General features: G+C 48.9%; 1 long non-coding RNA gene across 1 annotated transcript; it reads right to left on the reverse strand.

Annotated features, from left to right (window-relative positions):
* Positions 1–4002: 4002 nt before the first annotated feature.
* LOC130353724 (uncharacterized) lies at positions 4003–4868 on the reverse strand. The gene is made up of 3 exons (XR_008888437.1): positions 4854–4868; positions 4469–4667; positions 4003–4367 (listed from the first exon to the last, which is right to left on the reverse strand). It is a non-coding gene; the product is annotated as an uncharacterized LOC130353724 (long non-coding RNA).
* Between the last annotated feature and the right edge of the window lie 464 nt (positions 4869–5332).

Raw genomic sequence — 5332 nt, forward strand, 5'->3', positions numbered from 1 at the left:
CGGTGAACGTGCAAACTGCATCTTCTCCGCCGGTGGTGCGCTTGCTGCGCAGGCTGGTGTTGCGGGGGCTTGAGTTGAATTCGTATTTTGTTGCGCGTCATGTGCCGGGTATACAGAATGCTATAGCTGATTCTCTTTCTCGCTTTCAGTGGGAGCGGTTTCGGGAGTTGGCCCGGCGTCGGAAGAACGTTGTCTGCAGTGCCCGGAATGGCTGTGGAAGTTGGTCTGAGAGATGCCTTTGCGTTGGTCCGGCGGTCAGTGAGTGAGGACACTTGGTCTGGTTATCGTAGGTTGTGGCAGGAGTGGGAGTCTCTGTTGTTGGATGTTGGCGGGGCGGATGGTTCTGGTGAATGGGAGGTGGTGGTGCTGTTTTATGTGGGCTGGTGCTTCGGTGAGCAAGTGTCGCCTTCGGGATTGAGTTGTCGCCTAACGGCCCTAGCGTTTTGGTTTAAGGTTCGGGGATTGGTGGATGCGACCAAGACTTTTTTGGTGAGGCAGGCAGCGAAAGGTTTCCGGAGGGGGGCTACGGCTCGGGATACGCTCCGGCCTGTCTCATTTGCGTTGTTGGAACGGATGGTGTGTATGTCTAGTTATGAAGTGGTGTTGTTTCGGCTGGCGTTTTCGCTGGCTTTTTTCGGGGCTTTCCAGGTGTCTGAATTGGTGTCTCCTAGTCGGAAGGTGTCCGGGGGTTTGCAGTGGACGGAGGTTAGTGTGGTAGATTCGGTCTTGGAATGTTTTGTTCGCAGGTCAAAGACGGACCAGTTGGGCAGGTTTTTTTTTGGTCCGTTTGGCGGAGCATGGGGGGTCTGCTATGTGTCCTGTTAGGTGTTTCCGAGCTTTTGCGGCTTTGCGGCCGGGAGCCGGGGGTCCGTTGTTGATGCATGAGGCGGGTGAGTTTTTGTCTCGGTATCAGTTTATTCAGGTTTTCAGACGGTGCGTGGCCTTGGCCGGTCAGGAGGCGGGGGAATTTAGCTCCCATTCGTACCGGATAGGGGCGGCTACAGAGGCGGCACGGTGGGGGTTGGGAGCTGAGGTGATTAAACGTATTGGCCGTTGGGAGTCCGGGCGGTTTCAGGTGTACGTCCGGCCGTATTTGCTGTAATCGGTTGGGGGGCTTGCTTGTTTGGGTTGTGGTCTGTTTATGTTTTTTTTTTTTTTGTTTTGTGTCTTGCAGATGCCGGTCCTTGCTTACTTTGGATAGTGGGCCATTCTTATGTGAGGAGAGGGAGCGTGAGGGCTGCGGTGAGGCCGGATGGTCGGCAGTTGGGTTTTGCTAGAGACATTGCTCAGGTGCGCTGGTTGGGGCGGGGTGGGCTTCTGTGGTCGGAGCTCCTCCCTTTTATGCACTCTTATGTAGCGATGGATCGTCCACCGGACGTGCTTGTGGTGCACGCGGGAGGGGACGATTTGGCAGTACGCACGTCCTGGTCATTGATTAGGGACATGAAGTTGGACCTGCTGCGTCTGTGGTCGCTGTTCCCCGGTATCGTTTTAGTTTGGTCTGACATTATGGCAAGACTTAAGTGGCGTCAGGCGCGGTCGGTGCGCTGTGTCAATAGGGCGGTGGCTAAATTTGTGGCGGCTAACGGGGTTGGTGGTTAGGCATGTTGACCTGGAAGTGCCATCGGTTGAGTTGATGAACGAGGATGGGGTGCACCTTAATGATATAGGTTCGGATTTGTGGGCATTGAACATTCGAGAGGTGGTGGAGTGGGCAGTGCGTTTGTGGAGGGACGGCCGGGTGTAAGGTTTCACACCCGGTCGCCGTGGCTGGAATGGAAAGGGGGACTTGGAGGCATGGCTGGAAAAACGGTGGCAGAGGCCCGGTTATACCGGCCCTGGTGGAGCTGGGATGGAACCCAGCTAGTCGTGGCAGTGGATATTCTCCGAAAGGTGGGGCCCTTGGGTCAGGGGGTGAGGCGACTAAGGGCACAGTAGGAGAAGAACAGGATTTGGTTGCCTTCAGGTCCCCACCTTCTGCTGGGGTTTGGTTTGTTTCAGGGGTTAAAAATGTTTTTTGCACTTTAATTGATTATTAGGGGTTATGTTGTTACCCCTGTATTTTATGTATGGATATATTTATATATAATTATTTGTATAATTCTGTTTTGTTATATAAGCTAATAAAATGGTCCGCTGTGGCCTTTTCTACCACATTATTGGTGTTGTGTGTTGTTTAGGGGAGGTGGGGTAGTAGGTCACGGATCTATACGATCCCCTAGTCATGATGCTAGCCCTCTGCTTCCTTTTCCTGTAAAGGCTATGACTTCTGCTCAGTTTATCAGTCACATATGTTCATTGGTCCCTGGCAAGGGTATTAACCCTCTGTCTATTACAGGTTATTAATTTCAGATTGGCGCCGCTTCAGCTGCTTCAAAGCACAAAGTGCCAAGCCATATCATAATGAAAAATCGTGGTAAAACCTCGCCATTTTTGCTCCATTATTTCCCAAAAATTGTTCTTGTAATGCGACCTGTTAGCAACCTGTGGACACTGGAGGAGGGAAAGTGACCCCATTGGGCTGCTACTTTACACCCCCCAGCCCCTGGATATACTGCTAGTCATGGGGGAGAGAGGCAGGACACAGTTACATTACTCACCCTCACAGCCGCTCTGTGTTCCTGGGAGGCCTGTCAGCTCTCGCCCCCGTCCTCTTCCTGTGCTGGGGGCGGAGCCATCAATCAGGTCCTTTTCATCCCTGGATATTTAAATAGATAAAAACATTGCGGCGGTGGCGGCCTGCGCTGGTGGGGTGGGGGATCAAACCATTATCGGTCCCCCACCCTGAGTTCCTGAGGGGGTTCCATTCCCCCCCCCCCCCACCCCGGTTCCTACACCCCTGGTATTGGGACATCCCTATTTATTTTGAATTGGGGGGTGCATTGCCCCTCTGGCCCCAACCTAGCGACGCCAGAGACCCAATTGACTTAAATAGAGTCTGCAGAGGATTTTCCTCAGTGGAAATTCTGCTGTCGATAAGTCTGCTGCGGACAGCCCGCCCTAATTCATACTCGCAGCGGGAAACATGCTGCATGTTTGCTAGCAAATCTGCCCATGTGAACAAGCTCTCAGGGTCAGTTCACACATGCATATTTTCTGCTATAGATATGCTGTAGCAGATATTGCTACCCATCGAAGTAAATGACCAGCAAAATCTGCAGTAAAAAAAGAAGGGACCCCTAAGGATCCGTTCACACAAGAGGAATTTGTGCATATTTCAAGCAGCGTATTTTCTGCAGAAAATCTGCAGGGGATTTTGCTACCATTGACTTGGATGGGTCTGCAGAAAATCTGCAAATCTGACACTATTGCAGGTTTTCTGCTGATCTATTGAAGTCAATACTGTTGTAGCAAAATCCGCTGTGGATTTTCTGCAGGAAAAATCTTTGCGAAATCAGCTTGTGTTTCTGATACCGCTCCACTATCTTCAGGTTATTCACACGTAAATTTTCTGTGTGGACATTTGGCCATGTGAACATGGCCTTACAATCAAAAGTAAGTAGATGGACCCTGTAAAAGTGTATCCTGATGTGATTGGATGTATATTTACACCCTGTACAAGATGGGAACAATGGACCGCTGCTCTCATCATGTATGACAGGTCCTGGCAGCCAGGAACTTGCCAGTAGTGGCATTCATCAACAATCGCTTCAATGTTCGTCATTAACCCCTCAGATGCTGTGATCAAAGCAGATTATGGCAAGTGCGGCAATGCAGGCATTATATTCAAGGATCAAATCACCTGTGTCGATCTGGTGATCATTCAAAATGGTGGATGGAGGTCTTCTCATCTGCCTCCTCCACATTCCTAGGGTCCTGTTCATCAGAAAAAGGCTCGTGCATGGAACTTGCTGGGTGTCCTATGGTTGCCTCGGCAACTGCACCACCCAGCATCAGTTGCCTCTTTCCACACCGCATTATGCAGATCGTGCAGGAGAGCAGCTTTGGACACTTATGTCATCTCCATATTCTTAACACGAGTTATCACACACAAATAAAATAAATGAGTCAAACAAGTTAAAGAATGGTTTAAAAAGGGGAACTTTATTTATTATTTATTAAAATGTTTGTGTAGGGATTTTTGTAACCTTCCATCACTCACAGAGAGCGTACAGTAACTAACTCAGGACAGGAAAAACCTCCAGAGGGGAGGAAACCTGTAGGGAATCCATGGCTACTGTATTGCCCTTCCTCTGGGCATACTAAAGGAGGTTACCTCTAGAATTTGGGCAAATGTGTCTGTGTATGTGCGTGATTCGAGGGGCTGTGCCTTCATCCAACATCTTGCTGTAGGTCTGTAAATCTAGGCCTTCATCCAACGTCTTGATAGTCCGGAAATGCTACTCCACATCCTGGAAATAGTGCATCTAAGATAGGAAAACAAAAGATAGATTATTTACATGTTTATTATAGAAATGCACATGGAACTGCACTAAAGACCTTTTGGACACAACAATGTGATACTTACCAGTCACAGTAGTGTATATGACTTTGCATTCCCGTTCCCTACAGTGTCCAGCACCGGCCCCTCACTGATGTAGAATGAGCAGGAACAGTGTTATTTCTGCTCAGTGCTGCTCTCTGGTGGACAATGGTTATGACATCACATGTGTGACACGCTGTTACCTCCTGGGAGTTCTATTACAGTAGTGCTGCTCTCTGATTGGCTGAAAAACAAAAAAAAACTTTCTAATATATTCTGTATGACTGTTATATAAGGGATTTGGAGCAATTTTTTTATTAAAATGGCGCTACTCCCTGTGGGTGCGTTATATTTGTTTCTCCTAACCAGACACTCAGTATTTGTAATATCATTTGGTGGCCCCAACAGCCTGGGCCTATAGGTTTCTTACACAGATCAGTTCGGTTCCGGCAGGCTCAATGAGCAGCGCTGGCTGACGTCTGACGTGTGACATCCCTGACGTTGTGGTCTGGAGCGAAGGATGTCACTCGTCAAACATCGCAGCAACCATTGAATTAAAGTGGTCGTGGCTCCTGCTGCCGGTTCAAAATCAGACACCAAGGCTAGGGCCTTGATTGACATACTGCACCACTGATCCCCTGTGGTTGTCTATTTGTTGCAAAACTACAACTCCCAGCATGCCCTGACAGCCAAAGGCTTGGAGTTGTAGGTTTGCAACAGCTGAAGAGATGTCTGCCAAAAGGGGGGGAAAAAAATACCAAAAATATGGGCTTTGAAAAATGCCACACATAAGTCGAGTTTAATCACTGCGTAAGCCTAGGAACAGATGCAATTCTTGTTTGATGGTTTTTTTTTTTTGCCAAAAACTGCCCCATCAAAAACTGCCCCCTCATTTCTTTTCTCTGCCAT

The sequence above is a fragment of the Hyla sarda genome, chromosome 1 (assembly GCF_029499605.1).
Source record: "Hyla sarda isolate aHylSar1 chromosome 1, aHylSar1.hap1, whole genome shotgun sequence".
Taxonomy (NCBI): domain Eukaryota; kingdom Metazoa; phylum Chordata; class Amphibia; order Anura; family Hylidae; genus Hyla; species Hyla sarda.